The sequence below is a fragment of the Physeter macrocephalus genome, chromosome 16 (assembly GCF_002837175.3).
Source record: "Physeter macrocephalus isolate SW-GA chromosome 16, ASM283717v5, whole genome shotgun sequence".
Classification (NCBI taxonomy): domain Eukaryota; kingdom Metazoa; phylum Chordata; class Mammalia; order Artiodactyla; family Physeteridae; genus Physeter; species Physeter macrocephalus.
In genome coordinates, this window is record NC_041229.1 from 18,453,738 (window position 1) to 18,472,277 (window position 18,540).

General features: G+C 49.3%; 1 long non-coding RNA gene across 1 annotated transcript; it reads left to right on the forward strand.

Annotated features, from left to right (window-relative positions):
• The first annotated feature begins 2,651 nt into the window (after positions 1 to 2,651).
• LOC129392878 (uncharacterized) lies at positions 2,652 to 15,210 on the forward strand. Its single transcript, XR_008619595.1, has 3 exons — positions 2,652 to 2,737; positions 13,745 to 13,790; positions 15,134 to 15,210. It is a non-coding gene; the product is annotated as an uncharacterized lncRNA (long non-coding RNA).
• The last annotated feature ends 3,330 nt before the right edge of the window (positions 15,211 to 18,540 follow it).

Genomic DNA, 18,540 nt, shown 5'->3' on the forward strand with positions numbered 1-18,540 from the left:
GAGGCATTTGTTAATTGAAAACTAAAAGATCCATCCGTCTCACTCAGAGCTGGCATGAAATCCACTCAGCCATGCAAGACTGAGGTAGAAAAGGCAGCACAGAGCTACCATGTCTTTGGGTTGGCGCACCCCTTGGAAGTCATCTTCTGCTTCCTGAATGAGCACAGCTACCCTCCCCACCTCGGATCAGCCAGGGGCTGCCCATGTTACAGCTTATCTAATACTTCCTCATCTGTTATCCTCAGTGTAGTCCAGAGAGAAAGGTATTTTTAGCCCCAATTGAAAGATGGGGAGATCTGAGGCTTAAAGAGATTAAACTATTTGGCCAAGGTCACACAACTGGTAGGTGACAGAAACAGGACATCCATCCAGGTCCTCTGACTAGTCAGGAGAGGGGTGCCCTGTCCACGGAGTGGCTCTGTCCCTCGACCGACCAATGTAGAGATGCTGAGCTGGGAGGCACCAAGTGCTTCCTTAAGTGGATTTTAAACCTTGGGAAGAATGACCTGAGGGTATACAAGGGGGAACACTGAGATTTCAACCATGTCTGGAATGTTTTATCGCTTTATAAGCAAATATGGCACAACGTTAGGATTCCTGATTGTTGTAATGTCTCCCTATCAAGCCTGCAGAGAGATGGGGACAGTCCAGATCCACATATAGTGCCAAAGGCAAGCAGCAGAAGAGGCACACCACACTCACTTACATCTCCTCCCCCTCCCCCAGTTGCATCCAGAGATGGGGGATGTGCTGGTCTGAGCCTCAGGAGATGGGGACTGGTCCAGCACTGGATCTCTGTGGCATCTGGAAGGGACTCTATCTCTTTGGGCCTCAGTTCCTTCTTGTAGCGGGATGAGAGTGGGGGGTTAGATGAATGCTAAATTTTTTTCCAACTCTAATTTTTGATAATTGTGTGTGTCATTGGAGGAAATGCTGAATCAAATTTAAGCTTTGGGACCTAGAGCCCCAAAGCCCTGGAATGGCTTGACTCCAGCCATGATGGACTGACTCCCTGATAATGTAGTTGTGTTTTTTTTTTTTTTTAAACATCTTTATTGGAGTATAACTGCTTTACAATCGTGTGTTGGTTTCTGCTTTACAACCAAGTGAATCAGTTATACATATACATATGTTCCCATATCTCTTCCCTCTTGCGTCTCCCTCCCTCCCACCCTCCCTATCCCACCCCTCTAGGTGGTCACAAACCACCTAGCTGATCTCCCTGTGCTATGCGGCTGCTTCCCACTAGCTATCCACCCTACGTTTGGTAGTGTATATATGTCCATGCCACTCTCTCACTTCATCACAGCTGTGATAATGTAGTTTTAACTCTTCGTCCGTGCTCTGCCGCTTGCCTGGAATGCTGCCTTCTTCTCCTAGGGAACTGGTATTTGCTTCTTCAGTGCTTAGCGCCTGTGAGGTTTCCCTTTTTGTGTGTTGCACAGCAACTGTATAAGCCACACGTATGTTGCGGGTATTTCCTGGAGGTCTCCATTCTGGATTTGCAGGCGGTGAGAGCAGGAGCCTGGTTTCATTCCTCTCTGTGACCCCTGAATCTGACATAGAGCCCGGCAAAGGAAGGGCAGTCAGTAACTTCAGTTAACCCTTGAAAAACATGGGGGTTAGGGGTGCCAATCCTCAAAAATCCGCATATAATTTACAGTCCACCCTCCTTATCCACGGGTCTGCATGCATGGATTGAACTAACCCCCTACAGTGTAGTACTGTACAACTCACTGTTGAACAATATAGCAGAGGATAAGTGGACCCGCAAAGTTCAAATCCCTGCTGCTCAATGCTCAACTCTGATTGCAGAAGCAGAAATAAAGGGAAGGCGGAAAGGTGAGAGGAAGGTGGCACAAGACCGGGGCCAGAGGACCAGCAGCAGAGCAGCTCTCACCACCACCTCCCTCCCGTGCCAACCCCCTACTCCGTTTGGAGTCAAAGGTGAGCTGCAATCTCGGGCATCCTTTAGAATTTCCATCTCAGGTCAACTCCAAGCAGGCTTTCCCCCGGAAGAGTTAAGCAACAGAACTCAGCACAGCTTTGACCAGCTGTTTGAAGACAGGTCCTGGACCTGTCTTCAGGTATCTCCCCCAACCCTTGTCTTCTGACTCCTCAGGCGATGAGGACACCTGTCACTGCAGCCCTGCATATACGGGTTGTAACTTTGGGGGTGTGGTGGGACCGCTCAGTTCGCGCCTCGGCTCCCACCAGCCTCAAAACCAGGGATGGCGACATCTCCCACCCACTGGCGCTTCCTGGCAGGCCCAGGCGCGGGTGGCTTACACTCAAGCGCGCAGGGGGCGGGGCGGGGCCTGTCCCAGGGGCGGGGCCCGAGGCGCCCCGTGGCCCAGGCGGCCCCGCCCCCCTCCCTCCTGCGCTCCCCGAGCTCAGGCGCCGCGGAGCTGTCCAGCCTCGGCGCCAGAGCCCGCCGACTGTCGCGCGCACCGCGCCGCCTCCGCGCCGGGTCCCTGCGCCGCTCGCCCGCCCAGCTCCCGGCCGCCCCGCCCCGCCCCGCCGCGGCCAGTCCGCTGCTCCCCGCGGGCCGGAGCCGGCCAAGTGGCTACCCGCCGGGGCTCTGAGCGGCGCGGCGGGGCCGGGAGCCAGGGACCCGCCGAGGAGAGCGGCGGCCCCGGACGGCTGCCGGAGGGGCGGCCGCGCGTGGATGCGGCGGGAGCCGGAAGCCTCGAGCAGCCGGCGCCGTCTCTGCCCCTGGGCGCCCTATGGCTTGAAGGTAAGCGCCGGCAGTATGCAGCGACAGGCGGCCCGGGCCCAGGCAAGGTCGCTGGGAGAGGAGAAGGGAGCCCCAGGGGCGGCGCGCCTGGGACCAGGAGTTTGTCCGGCCACTCCGGCGCCGTCTGCCGGGGGACCTCCCCGCCTGAGGTCGGGCTCTCTCCACGGACCCTCCGTCGGGCCGCTTCCCCGGGGGTGAAGGGAGCACAGCGGCTGTCCCCTCTCCCACGGTCTTGGCATCCTTCTTACCAGCCGGGTGCGAACCCTCGCTCCGGACACGGGTGGGCAGTGCCGGGGCAGCCTCCGGGCAGAGCGCGGGGAGCGAGCCCCGTGGAGCCGCGGTTGCGCAGGGCTGCCGGCTCCCGGCCCATCTCGGGAGGGCACTTTCTACCCGGCACCCGAGCCCGGGACCCCAAGGCGCGCGGCCGGAGTTCCGGCCGCCCCGGAGGGAGAAGGGTTGTCCTTGGCAGCTCTGCATTTGTGCGACCCGAGACTTTTCAGTTTCTACGGACCGAAGCCAAGGGTAGGGAAGAGGCCGATTCTGGCTCTACTCTTCCACGCCTGATGTGCCGCTGTCCTTGGTGCTGGATTTACGTTCTCCTTCGCCAGCTCTCCGTTTGAGATTCGGTCGAGGAGGGAGGTTGGGGTTTCAGACCCATCTCAACCTGGGAATGGGGGTGATGATGGGAGCAGAGGCGGAGGGTGACTCTCCTACTCTGGAAAATGGACCAAGAGCCTCGACAGGCCGGTGTGCAGAGACAAGAGGCCGCTCTAAGCGCCAGACAGAGCGCGCGTCCATCCCTGCCTGCGGCGGGCAGCCTGTGAGCGGGTCCTCTTGAAGAGCAGAGGTAAGAGGGTGCGTGGGTGTCTACACAACAGGCTTCGCCGCGGACACAAGTCACAGCACTGCAGCTGCGTGGGGACAGGCCCTTTCTCTCAGACACAGGGAAGGTATCTGAGCGAGTGAGTCACTGTTGCCCCACCTAGCACCCCGCTACTTTTTGTCCTGGAGGCTCCTGAGGTGGGTGAGACCCAAGACACTTTGTGGATCCCTCTCTAGTTCCTTTTGCAGATCAACCTTTTCTGGATTTTGACCAGGCTACCAACCTTTCAGGCTAATTCTTGCTCCTTCCCAGGAACTATGTGATCAGTGATTCTTACCCCTTTGGATGCAAATACTCTGCTTACCCCTGATTCATCCTTCAGCATTAGGACCACTTGAAAAAGAAATCATTCTCCTCGTTTTTCTCCCTGTGGCTGCTATTTACTGAGAGTGATCAGAGGGAGAAGCCCATCGTGAATGTGACCAATTGCAAGAGAGTCAGCAAGCTCATTTGCTGGGTCCCAGCCCCCTGCTTTTGACTTCTCTGTTTGGGATTCAAGATTCCTGGCTTATGTGACTGGGAGGGGGCTGTTGATGCCATCTTTGAAGTCAGACATCTGACAGGGAAGACATCTGAGACAGTCAGACCGAGAACAAAGTGAGGGCCAGCCCTCACCGGTGGCTCCAGCCTTGATCTCTTGAAGAACATTCCGAGTTCCTTATGTCCTCCCTGCACAGCCCGGGGGGAGAAAGGTGCCTGAAACATGGGAGATTCTGATTCGTTGTAGAGGTCTGGGACAGCATTTCTCTAAGGGCTGGTTTTTGTTTTAATGAACCCTCTGTATCTGAATCACTGGGGAAGCTGGTTTAAAATGCGTACTTTTGGTTCTTGTCTGAAGAGCTGCTGAGTGAGAGTTTCAAGCTGAGGCCCAGGAATGTATATTTTAACAATATTTCTGGTGACCCATGTGTACACTGGGTTAAGAAATCATCTCTCACGTAAGTTCATACTTCTTTGACTAGAGGGGGCATGATTAAGATCTTTAATCCACTCCCTTGCCTTCTGCAGTTATGCATGTTGAATTCTTCAGGTGTGGGACTGTTGATGGATGGACCATACGCCTGATTCAATCCCTTTGCTGCAATGGAGGATGCAGCACAATCTCCTCTCCCAGAGGGTCTGCCTGGGCTTTCCTTCTTTTTAAAGCAGATGTTTGGCCTCTCTAAGAATCACCAGTATGGTTTACGTTGACCTGTGTAAATACTAAGGCTCCTTTGGGGGCCAACCCAGTGTGTTCTTCCTCCCCTCCCCTTCTGGGGGAGTTATCGTCGTTCAGTATGCTTGTGCTGTGATCTGCTAACCCAACTGCTCCTGAAATGCCAAGGAGCAATTAGTTCAGCTTAGTAGCATGCCATGCTCCCCAAGGCTGGTAGCCACTCGTGCCCTGCTGGCAGTGACATATTGACTGTATTGATTTCGTTCTTGTGCTCTGTAAAAGCCGGGAAGCTTGTAGGGGTGAATAAGGCCGGTGATGATGCTTGTGGGCTAGTCAGTTTTCTGTCTCCACCTGCGAGGTTGAATTATTTCTGTCTAAAACGTGCAATGATGTAAGAAAATCTGAACTTGAGAGAAACCCTCTGTTCTTCCTTCTACCAGTGGAAACAAAGGGAGCTCAGGATCTCATTAAAAATATGGCCTCACATATACCTGGGATTGACCTGCTGAAGCTAGACTGGTCTAAGGTCACTGTTCTTTGGGTAAACATGTGTAAGAGGAAAGGCATGTGGATTCAGTCTGGAAAGAGCAGTCGCCATCTTCCCTGCAAGTCAAAGTCGTGTTTTGCTGTTGAGGAAGAAGCATGGCTGTGAAGATAGCACAGAGAACGTATGCGGCAGGGGCTGGGGGGTGGGGTGGCGATGATGAGACTTTCTTGAGCCAATCCTGCCCCTTCCAGTGACTCATATTTTCCCACATGCCACCCTTCATTTCTCCCTCCCTTGCGGCTTAATACCCATGAATCTCCAGCAGTGAAGGTATTTCAGCATCTAGGAAGAGAGAAGAGAATCTAAGTTGAGGTTTTATAATGCCAGGACCCCAAGCCGTATCTCCAGCATCTCCCAGAATCAGGTTGTATATCACAGGTCACAGCAACCTAATATTTGAGGGCTTGAAAATAACAGACTGACTGCCCAGTCAGTCCCATTTCGCCTCAGACATAGTTACCAGGACTTTAAATCCTTAGATTATTTGGACTCCCTCAGAAGTCATTCTGGATGCACCTGACCCCAAACATGGCAGCTTTTTCTTTAGTCCAGAAATATGGTGTCTCTCTCCTGTTATTAAAGTTCTCCAAAACAGGAGTTGTGTAAGCTTTCTAGTTGCAGGGCATCAGGACTGAGCTTGGCAACCAAAGCTTCTCTATCTTACCAGGAGCTCTGCTTAGCAGGAAAGCATCCGGCATCTAGGAAATGCTTGGAAACCCCAGGCAGCAGGAAGGGCACCACTTGGTTCAGCTTCCCAGCAGGCACCCTCCCCTATATGTGGCCTCTCACTTAGTTGACCCCCAATATCATAGTTCCCTCCCCTCACCCCCACAGGACCTCTTATGGCTCTGGGGGGGGACTCCAACATTTGCTTTGGGATTCTGTATGAGCTCTCCAGCTCCCCAAGATACTAAATGGAGTCACTAAGGGTGTGCAAGTTGCTCATTTACCAATTCTGGGTGGTAGACTGATATTATCTCCAGCCTTTTAAATTACTGCAATAGCATTGGAATCCAGTGTTAATACACCTCTGCCTCTAACCTGTCCCCATCACCAATGTAACTGAAGATTTCTTTTTTGTTTTGTTTTGTTTTTTTAACAATAGAATCATATTATCTAAATGCATAGGCTTGGAAAATAGCTTGATTATAGTGTCAGTACATGTGGGTGGAGGAGTAAAAGTACAAGATTCAGCCACTTGGTTTGCTCCTGTTTGGGTTCAGAGAAAGGAGAGAAACTTGCCCTTCTGGTCTGTACATTTCCCCTCTTCTTCTCCCTTTCACCTCAATCTGATAAATGGGGTAAATCAACACCCTTGGCAGCTGGGAAGTCCCTGGGAGGGTGCAGCCTCTTCTCTGCCTGGGAGACATGGGAATGTTTCTCTGAAGGAGCAGAGGCCCCTGTTGGCTTCAGTGAACGGGACGGAGCCAGAGATGACACACTGGGGCCTGGGGACTCCCCCCTCCCCTGGATGGAAGAGGCTGTGCCACCGCAGTGTTCCAGGCTCAGAGCCCTGGAGGCCGTGGGGACATCCGAGAGTGTGTGGCAGTGTAATGGATGTGGGAGCCGAGGAAAAGTAAACTCTTGGGGGCCCTTGGAAGAGGTTGGTGTTAAATATGCATGTATAAGGCAGCTTGGTGCAGTCAGGCAATTTGTCATAATGTGACCTGCAGGAATTTTCACTTTTTCCAGGAAGAGACAGGGGTGTTCTTTGCTGCCTGCAGTGATGGGGAGGGAAAGGAGGGAGGACCCCTGCTTTCCCTGGAGTCCTCTGAGTGATGTCAGCTTGTTCCCAGACAGAAGATGCTTAAGTGAAGTCAGGCAGACTCAGCTCCCGGGGCCCTGTCGATACGCCTGCAGCCAGCCTGGGCAGTCCCGCCTTCCAGGGCGCTGCGGTTCAGCACAGAATGGCAGCCATAGGCCCAAGGACACTCCTCTGTAGAAGTCTGGGAGCCACGGTGAGTCCTGGGGCCCATCCATTTGTCATTGGGCTCCTTCAAAACCTGCCTGCCCTTCTCATTTCCACACCCGCCTTGTTGCTATTGTTTGGATTCTAAGTGGCCCAGCAGGGGAAAGGCATTAGAAATGAAATTATTTTTGTTACACGCTGTATAATTGCCTCCTCTCCTTTCTGTTACCCCAGGCAGCAACATCACTAGCAATTCCCCGGGATCCTTTGGTCTGGGAAAGTGGCTTACTCACAGGCTTCCTTAGAAGGGCTGCTTTTGACAAGTGGCCCTGCTCACCAGTCCCTCCACTGCTGGCCTAATCATCATAACAGCTACCATTTATCATGCATTTGTGCTGAGCACGTGACTTTTGTTTTTTATTTCAACTCCCTATCCTGCAACAACTCTATGAAACAGGCACTATTATTACCCCCATTTTACAGAGGAAGAAGTGTGGGCTTAGAGAGGTAAGTGGCTTGCACAAGGTCACAGGGCTAACAGGGAGATTCAAAGCCAGACCGTCTGATGTTAAAGCAGTACTTCTCTCTGACCTATGTAAGCGGCATATAGAATAAGGGAAGAGAATGTGGTTAAGAAAGCATTTTCTTTGATAAACTGAAGTAACCTGAGCTTTGCATATGATACCAGGAAAGGAGGAGATAGCAGAGGCGGAAGAAAGGATGAAATAACTTCTTGGGATTCTTAAAGATCTAAGACTATCTAAGAAGTCGTTCTGCACCTTGACCTGCACCTTGATCATTTCACCTTCCGGGGCTGAAATGCCCTGGAAATGAACCTCACCAAGCACTGGGAGTGGAGGGGAGGGAAGGGAGTGGAGGGGCAGGAGAAGAGGTGTGGACTGATAAAGACGGGACTTTCCTGAAAAACTCTCAAACTGATGACATCACGTCCCAGCTCACACCTCTTTGAGGTGAACTGAACTGTCCAAAAGGTGAAACCCACGGGATGGGTTATTATCACCACGGGATGAAAACTTGTCACATCTTCAAGACTAAGCTCCCAGATTTTACAGAAGGTGGGGGTGGGGGTGGGATGGCCTGGGACCCCTGCACAGATGCAGGAGTAACTCACAGGAGTTTGCTCGGAGGTCAGTGCTTTTCTGGTGGACAGAGGCAGTAGAGGCCCAGGTGGCCCTGAGCAGGGCACTTGACCTAAGCATCAATTTCTTCAGGAATAAAGTTAAGGAATTATTTATATGCTGCCTACTAGATTGGAATTCTTAAGATTCAGCAGCACTGAAGGCTCCACTGAAATGTTGGGATAATGGTGTTCGCCTTATAACGAGCTGGAAGACTTCTAACCTGTCTTGTTGAATCTCACCATGAATTCTCTGAATGATACTTACCAACATTTGATCCCTTTTTTAAACCCTTTAAAAACAATATAGCATGGGACTTCCCTGGTGGTCCAGTGGTTAATACCCTGAGCTTCCACTGCAGGGGACACGGGTTTGATTTCTGGTTGGGGAACTAAAATGACCAAGATATAAAAAAACAAAAAACAATATCACATGGTAGTTAAGGCTGTGGGCTTTGGGGTAAAACTGCCAGAGTTTTGAATCCTGACTATAATACTTACTAGCTCTGTTACCCTAAGCAAGTTGGTTAACCTCTGTCGTCTTGAGTTTCTCATCTATAAGTGGGGATGTTCATACTGACTTCATTGGGTTGTACTGATTAATGAAGACATTTAGATGTAAGACACTTGAGAGCCCCTGGCAAAAGGAAGCACTCCATAAATGTTAACTCTAATGACTGTTATTGTTATCATTAAGAAATTCCAGCGGGAACATTTTCAGCTGTTTTTCTTTTGCACAAATTCAGTCCCTGACTTTACATCTCTGAAATTAAGCATGTTTCTAAAACTTTCACAGAATTCAAGCTTACATTTCTTTCCTACACCCTCCATTTATCTGCACCACAGTTCTTTGGCACTCGCCTGTCAGAAGCTCTTACTCATCCTGAGTGAGAGGGGTTCAAATTGTTTGTCATCCCATTGAATTAGGTTCCGCTGAACTTCCATCTTACCACGCACGAGCCAGGAAGAGGCGTTGGTCTTCGTGGTGATGGTTTTGCATAGCCTTAGTTTTCTTCCTGGCTTTTCCTTCATCTGCCTTCTCATGATTGGAGCCTTCTTGATTGTCATCGTTACACGGTGCGGTGCACTCTGGCACAGACCACTTTTTATTAAAAATGAAAAATAAGTAGAATATACTGGTGTCCAAGGACAAGGAGACATTTCTTTTTCTTTCCCAGGTTGAGAAGGCTAAAGAACCTCACACTGAGAAGATCCCTGAAGCTGGCAGAAATTCACTGTACATCTTTTGGAGTCATTAATTACAGGAGAAAATGCTACCCATTTTTTGGATGAAGTATGGCCCTGCCCAAGAAAGGAGGATGGAACACAATAGCTGCGGTCTTAAGACTCTCCAATCATGAAAGCAACACCCTCTCTTTGGCTTTTTTCTTTTCTTATGAATCCTTCCTTGGGGAGGACTCTTTCCTAATTGACACATCTCCTTCTGGCCAATTAAAAAGGCTCACTGTTTAGCAATGGTAGATTTCTGAGGGCATGCTGGTATTCTGTTCCCTGATCATCTTCCTCAGGTCATGTGGTCACTCCCTTCTTGGACTCTGAGCTCCCCGCTCATTAATGGCAGGGCCAACACGAGAAATGTATTGGCAAGCAGAAACCAGCATCCAGGGTCCCAGGCGGAAGAAGTCAGGCCCCCTGAAATGGATCGATGTTTCCATACGCACCTTACCTTGAGCAATGTGTATAGCTGAAGGCCTGGCATTGCTCTGGATGACTCATGTCATCCAAAGTCTGCCCTTTAGCCAGTCTCCTCTGGTGAGCCGAAGGGGGTGGTGGGAGGTGATCACTGCTCTCCATAGATCCATGCTGCTGCCACACATTCTAGATTCTTCCTGAGTTTCGTTCTGTGGTAACCAGCCTCCAAGATGGCCCTCCTGCTATTCATGTTCTTGTGTAATCTTCTCCTACATTAAATAGGGAAGACCTGTGTACCAATAGAATAATGCATAAATGACAGATTGTGACTTCTGAGGATAGATCATAAAAGATATCATGACCTTCACCTTGTTCTTTTTTGGATCACTTATTCTGGGGAAAATCGGCTGCCACGTCATCAGGACACATAAGCAGCCCTATGGAAAGGTCTGCATGGCAAGGAACTGAGGCTTCCTTCCAACAGCCACGTGGATGAACCATCTTGGAAGCAGATCTTTCCTCCCCAGACAAGCCTTCAATGACCATGGCCACTGCCAAGGTCTTCACTGCAACCTTTTAAGAGACCCTGAGCTAGAACCACCCAGCTGAGCTGCCTGAACTACTGACCCACAGAAGCTGTAAGATAAAAAATTTTTGTTGTTTTAAGTTGCTAGGATTTTAAGTAATTTATTATACATAGCAGAAAACTAATACACACTCTGAAATTATTCATACTTTTCTTCTACAATAACATGGAGTCTCTTCACTATTCATGTATAAAGATGAATTCCTCTTACTGGACTAAAACTGCCTCTGTGAATTTTAAGGGGTGCTCTCTGGTTTTGTTATTCTGGGATTCGAAAAAACTCATGTTTCACACATTATGGTCATGAACCTCTCAGTCATCATCTTTCCAGGCCAGGCTGCTGATTTCTGTATTCTGCCTTCCTGTACTCAGTCTTGCCTGAATGTCTTCTGGTGTGGCAGCCATTCAATATGCATTTCACTTTTTATTCTTTCATTGAACAAAAATTATTGAACACCTACTGTGTACTAGGTACTCATCTTGGTTACAAATACATCAATGAACAAAACAAAGATCCCTGCCCTTCTGAAACTTACATTCTGGTGGGAGGAGAAAAATGGTAAACAATAAGTATAAAAAGTAAATTCGTGAGTATGTTGGAAGGCAATAAGTACTTGGAAAAAGACAGAATCGATTAGGGTTAGGTGATGTGGAGTGCTGGAGGGTGGAAGGAAAGGAAATGTTACATTATCAAATAGGTGGTCAGGATGGATGTCACTGAGAAAATGACATTTGAGAAAAGACTTAAAGGATGTGGGAGAGTGAGCTATGTATATATCAGAAGGAAGAGCATTCAAGGCAGGGGGATCCTACAGTCTGTGTGCATTTTTAAGCATTTTAAGTAATTGTCTTATTCTTTAAGGAGAAATAGTAATAATACTCTGCATTTGGAACTCCCTTTTAATTTTCAAAACCCATGAGACAATAGCAAACTCTTTCATTTGTAACTCACTTTCACATACACTATTCCTATTGATCCTTACAACAAGCCATTGAAGTAGTTATTGTAACCCCATTTTGCAGATGTGACCACTGAGGCTCAGAGAGGTTAAGTGAAGACAAACAGGATGGAGCAGTTGTTGGGGGTGGTCTTTGCAGCTCTAAGTAGTTAGGTTTTTGTTTTTGCTTTTGTTTTTGTTTTTTTTTGGCCACATCACATGGCTTGTGGGATCTTAGTTCCCTGACCAGGGCTTGAACCTGGGCCACAGCAGTGAAAGCGCCAAGTCCTAACCACTGGACTGCCAGGGACTTCCAGGTAGTTAGTTTTGAAACTGGAATTTAGAGTTTGGTGAACTGGACTGAGCCTTAGTTTAAAAAGTACAGATAATCATCATTTACCTGAGACCCTTCAAAAGCAATAACTGAACTTATTTTTCCTAAAATCACTTAAAAAAAAATGGGATACCCATGCCCTGCCCATCTAACTACTCAGTATAACAAAGTGATTCAGACGTTGAAGTTGGAAACCAGATTGATGCAGCTTCAGAGCTGTGTTCTGCCAGAAACCAGCTATGTGACTTCAATCAAATTACTACCTTTGAGATTCAGTTTTTCCTCCATAGAACAGGGATGACCATGGCACTCACTTCATAAGGTTTTGTAGGAAGTGAATGAATCATGCATATAAAGTACTTAGCCTAGTACCTGACACGTGGTAAACTCTTAGTAAACATTCACTAGCATCATTCTTATCATAATTATCAGGAAGCATTGAAATGTCCACGGGATCCTTCCCAATCACCAAATTTTATCTTCTCTCTTCTGGAGGGAAGAAGAGCATCACTGCAGATGAGGAAATTAGACAATGTGGGATTTGGCTCACAGAGTTACCCTTGGAAGGAGCCGCTGTCCCACAGCGAGGGGGCGTGGCAGAGCAGGGCTAGAACCCACTTTGGCCCCGGGGCCCCTTCTGCCACGCCCTGCTGTCACCAGCCTCAGGTGAGAGCGTGGAGAATTCAAAGAACTCAAAGAAACTAAGGGCTGAAGAGTGGCCTTTGAGCTGGCGATGGTCTAAGGTGAGGCTAGAGGCAGAGGCCGGGGCCAGACTCTGAACCCTGAGGCCTTTGGAAGGAGACTGGGCTCCATCCTGAGGGCAACAAGAAGTCATTCTGAAGCATTGGGTTTTAGGCAGCAGAATAAGTCAATTGATTTCATCTGTGTTCAAAAAAATCACAGAGGCTGCCCAGTGGGAGACCTGATGACAGAAAAGGAGATTGGAAGCAGAACAGCGAGAAGGTTTTCCAATTGTCTGGGACAGTCATGCTGGAGACCAGTGGGCAGTGGAGATGGAAAGACATGGGTGATTTGAAAAATTATTTAAAATTCAACAGAACTTGTGATTGATGGACCAAGGAGGATGAAGGGAAAGGAGAAGCCAAGGGTGATCTAAGGACAGTGAGGCAAGGGACGGAAGGATATTGGTGAAAGTGTCTGAATGTTGGGCCAGAAATCTGATCCAATCTTCACTTTCCTTTCTTCACAAGGAAAGTGAAGACAGGCTGTGGATATTAAGGGGGAATTACTGATAGAATCAGTGGACTGATGGTGTGGATGAGGTCAGAGACCAGCTATACTTGGAGTAATCGAGCCATTGAACTGGGACGCAGAGGCCGCTGTGATCACAGAGGGAGAGAACTAAATTTCTGACTTCAGAGAGGAGCAGTCCTGGGTGATGACAAGATTCAGGATGAAGTCGTGGGAACAGGTGAATTGAAGTGGAGTGTGTACTTGGAGATGAGGGGGTCAAGGAGCTGAGAGACCAAGGTGTTTGAGATTCCACCCAGTCAATGGCAGGATGTGGGCTGGAGTGGAAGATAGTGAGCTAGGTGCCAGAGTCTTCAGTGAAGTAGAAGTGACCAGGAATCTATGGGTGACACTGACACACAGGGATGGAGGGGTCATGGAGGGGTTGGATGTACCTCAAGGGAACAGGGTCTTACAAGAGGGTGGAGGAGGCGGTCGTGAGTCCTAGGGAAGAACTGCAGAGAAGTGGTGCCCTCGGTTGAGTCTGGGAGGGGAGGAGCCCCCTGCTGTGACCCAGCACACACCTTTCCAGGCCTCAGCACGCTGGATTTCTCCTCTGCTCCCTCATTAGCTCATGAACTCATTAGATTACATTCCTCTCTTTATCTACAGAGAATGGAAGAGAAAGAGGAGAAGGAAAGAGAAGAAAGGGTGGCAGGTGGGTATAAAGCTGTAAATGAGAGAGGTGAAAAGGGTGGAGATTACAAGGAAGAGGAAACAACATGGATCTGTGGACGTTTGTTGTCCCTCTGCGCTCAGTGTACCACATCCAGCCTTTGAGCGTCTTGTTTTCTCTGCCTGAATGCTCCAGCCCTTGACCTGAAAGGGTTACTTCTAGTCAGCCTTTAAAACTGAGCACAGGTATCACCTCTTCCAGGCAGACTTCAGTGATTTTCCCCCTACACTGTCCCACCAGCCTGGTCTAGGAACCCCTTCTTTATTATTTCCATAGCATGAAGTGTAAGAGTTATCATAGTGTGCTGTACTTGCCTGTTTCCTGGTCTCTTTCCCCACTAGGTGATAAATTCCTTGAAGGCAAAAATGCAGTCCTTACCTCTCCAGGCTTAGGTACCAGCTCACTGCACTGCATATGGCGAGATTGTGATCAGGGAAATCCCCCCGCACCCCACATACCTACGGTAATAAGATAGGAGGACATGCTGTCTTCTGCTCATCCTTGAACTCCCCCATATTATTAAGGTAGGCTAGAAAGTTCCTCCAGCAAGAGATTTAGACTAGAGAGCTCCCAGAGTGTCAAGGTTGTAAAGAGCCTCAGGACCTAGACTGATACTTCATGCATGGATGAGAAAATTGTGCCCAGAGAGGTAAGGGATGCATCTAGAGTCTCACGGCTGCTCAGCAGCAGACCAAACCGGGATCCCCGGCTTGCCAGTGACCCAGCCCATTCCCCACCACACCGAGCCCATGCCCTGCACTGTGCCTGGTAGCCAGAGATGGTGTTTGCCACATGGCTTGGCCTCAGGTAGCTGCATCAAAAGTTTCCTCGATGTAACCAGCTCCAAAAATCATACCCTTGTCCTGTCTTCCCATTTTTAGGTCCAGAATTTCTGACTTGATGACGCTTATTACTCAGCTCTACACTAATTGCCTGGAAAATACAGATCAGTGAAATGAAGTAGGACCAAGTTGAAACTTATATATTTTGAGGAGCTTACAGTTTTGAGTGATGGGGCTGCATTAATGGCCCTTAATGTTGCGCTTTTCTCACAGAGAAGCAGATTGTAGGCAAGTCGGTGCTCCCTCAGTATAACAAATGACATGCAAAAGCCCTTTGAATGCTATGTTATTGTCATTCACAATAAAATAATACGGTGCACTGATTAATCCTTTGTCATCAGTCAGATCTTAGTGCTGGGCAGCAAGGAGGGGACAGGAGAAGGGGGAGTTCCGTGTCCTATGCTTAGCGCATACTTGGCGGTTAGTAGGCTGTCAGTAAATAATTATCGTATGAATGAAGGAATGAATACTGTTCTCTTGCAGAGCAGGCTGAGAATTGCTCAAAAGCTGATATATCACATCCTAAAGGAACTGGGTTCCAGCACTCTGAAGAGACTGGATAAAACCTGGCAACCAGCCCGGAGAAACCAAACATCCACAGCCTTCTTTACTAAGCACTTTTGCTTGGCTCCCAAATGTGATAAGAAAAGCACATGGAGAAGGATGGCTGCAAATCTGTGTGAGTTCCCTGGGCCCTGGGGCATCAAGAAGCCTAAAATCAAGGTGCCAGCAGGGCTGTGCTCCCTCTGAAGACTCTAGGCTCTATCCTTGACTCTTTCAGCTTCTCAGGGCTCCTGGCTTCCTTGACGTGTGGTAGCATAACTCCAGTCTCTGCCTCCATCTCCGCATCGTCTTTGTCTCCCTGTGTCTGTCTCCTCTTCTCTCCCTCTCTTTTGGAAAATAAATTTATTTATTTATTTATTTATTTATTTATTTTTGACTGCGTTGGGTCTTCGTTGCTATGCACGGACTTCCTCTAGTTGTGGCGGGTGGGGGTTACTCTCCGTTGCGGCGCGCTGGTTTCTCATTGCGGTGGCTTCTCTTGTTGTGGAGCACAGGCTCTAGGCACGCGGGCTTCCGTAGTTGTGGCTCGCGGGCTTCAGTAGTTGTGGCTCGTGGGCTCTAGAGCGCAGGCTCAGTAGTTGTGGTGCACGGGCTTAGTTGCTCCGCAGCATGTGGGATCTTCCTGGACCGGGGCTCGAACCCGTGTCCCCTGCATTGGTGGGCGGATTCTTAACCACTGCGCCACCAGGGAAGCCCTGTCTCCTCTTCTCTTACAAGGATACCAGCTATTGGACTTAGGACCCACCCTAATCCCATACGATCCTATCTAGATCCTTAACTAATTACCTTTGCAAAGACCCTATTTCCAAATAAGGTCAGATTCTGTGGTTCTGGGTGGATGTGAATTTGGAGGACACTGTTCAACCCACCACAGGGAACTTCCTGCCTCCCTGGTTCCTTGTCCCTAGAGACATCCTTTGCCTCTTCCCGGGCAGGACCATTTCTCTTCTTAGACACCTGTTCTCGGAACAGCTGCTTGCTTATCTAACTGAAGCCTCATCTCCTGAGTTAGAAAACAAATAAGGACAAGAAAGAAAGCAATTAGTAAGACAGGGGGTTCAGGATTAAAAGAGATTCACTGGGACTTACCTGGTGGTCCAGTGGTTGAGACTTCGCCTTCCAATGCAGGGGGTGTGGGTTCGATCCCTGGTTGGAGAGCTAATATCCCACATGCCTCGCGGCTAAAAAACCAAAACATAAAACAGAAGCCTTAACTAATTACCTTTGCAAAGACCCTATTTCCAAATAAGGTCAGATTCTGTGGTTCTGGGTGGATGTGAATTTGGAGGACACTGTTCAACCCACCACAGGGAACTTCCTGCCTCCCTGGTTCCTTGTCCCTAGAGACATCCTTTGCCTCTTCCCGGGCAGGACCATTTCTCTTCTTAGACACCTGTTCTCGGAACAGCTGCTTGCTTATCTAACTGAAGCCTCATCTCCTGAGTTAGAAAACAAATAAGGACAAGAAAGAAAGCAATTAGTAAGACAGGGAGTTCAGGATTAAAAGAGATTCACTGGGACTTACCTGGTGGTCCAGTGGTTGAGACTTCGCCTTCCAATGCAGGGGGTGTGGGTTCGATCCCTGGTTGGAGAGCTAATATCCCACATGCCTCGCGGCTAAAAAACCAAAACATAAAACAGAAGCAATATTGTAACAAATTCAATAAAGACTTTAAAAATTGTCCACATCAAAAAATATCTTAAAAAAAAAAGAGAGAGATTCACTGACTTGCTGCCAAAAAAAAAGAGAGAGATTCACTGACTGGCTGCCTTGGTGGTTAATAAGGGGGAAGCTAGGAAAAGTTTGGAGAAAGAGAAGAGAAGGAGGGGGTCCCTCAAGTGTTTCAGAAAGGGGGGGCCCGTGGGAACCTGGATTCCTGCAGCAATTTGGCTCAGGCCCAGTGAGGGTGGTGGCTGGGTGTAAGTATAAAGTGCTTGATAAAAGGGGCTCAAGGATGTGGTGTTGTTCACTCAATATTCATCCTACAAGCATTTATTAAATGCCTCCTATGTGCCCAGGTCCTCAGTCTAACCCACTCATTTCACAGGTGAGAACACTGAGGCTCCAGTCGGCCAAGGGAATCATCCAAGGTCTCCTGGGGGCAGAGTCAGGACCCAAAACCAAGTCTTCTAACTCAGTGTACTTCACACAAAGCGGTGTTCTTCTCTCACATACTCCAGTCTGCCATGGAATCCCTGGTCTCCATCAGGCAATAGTAATAATAACAGCAAACTGTGCATCTGGACAGGGCTTGATTATGCGCAGAGTGTGTCCCCAGAATTCATTTTACTACTGCTCCCTGATGTGTTGGGACCAGAGGCAACTGTGCGGAGGCCTTCCTGACCCCTCCCCCAGGGCTCAGTTTTGCTGGGTGTGGAGGAAGGGAGGTATGGGATCTCCCTGGAGAGAAGAAGGGCTGAGACCACAGACAGAGGCTAGCAGAGACTCTGCATTATAAACCATAGACCCCGAGGGAACCCCATCATTAAGTTTGTCCAGCTGGCAGGTCCTCCAGGACCTGGGAGATGCTGATGGTGCTAGGGAGCTTTCTGGGTCCTTAGCATGGATTACATGCCTGCAAATAAGGAACCCACAGCCTTGCAGATTCACCTTCTTGGGGCCCTGCCTTAGAAGACAGCATGGCAGCACTTGGAGCTGCTTATAGTGTCTCCCAGTGGGGCTGGGACCTCCAAGCCTACCCTCCTGAGCTTTCCAATCTGGATGTTGGTCTATAATGACCTGGTTCTTAGTAGATACTCAGCAATTACATGTTAAGTGACTTGAGTTAGCCTGGAGAGAAAAGTGAATGCCCTCACTGTGACAGGTGTGTTTGGGGTGGGGTGAGGGTGCTGTAATCAGGGGAGGAGCTGCTCTCAGCCCAGCTTTGGGATTTGAAGTCTTAGAGGCTCAACCTGGGGCCTGGCTTGGGACCTGCACCAGCATCCTGAGCACCCAGAATGCCCGGGTCTCCCAGCTTCTCTGGTTTCCCAAGCAGTTACCTGTCCTCTGCAGCATCACCCCATTCAGTCTCCATGGTAATGTCATAGCCCCAGGGGTCCATGGTCCTGGTAGGGAGAGAGGTGGAAAAGGGCAAGGACAGAGGACATGTGGCCAGTGATGTTCACGTGCCTCTTCTGAGCAGTGAGGCTCCAACAGGCGAGGGAGGGGCCCCCATCAACAAGGCTGGCAGTGAGGAGGGCCCTGCAGCAGTGCCCCTAGACATTTCAGAAAAGGATCCAGGAGCTCTTAAGCAGCAGGTGGAGGGGGATTTTGGAGGATGGTGGCTCAGGGATCTCCTTGGATCCCCACAGGGTCCTCAGCCAAC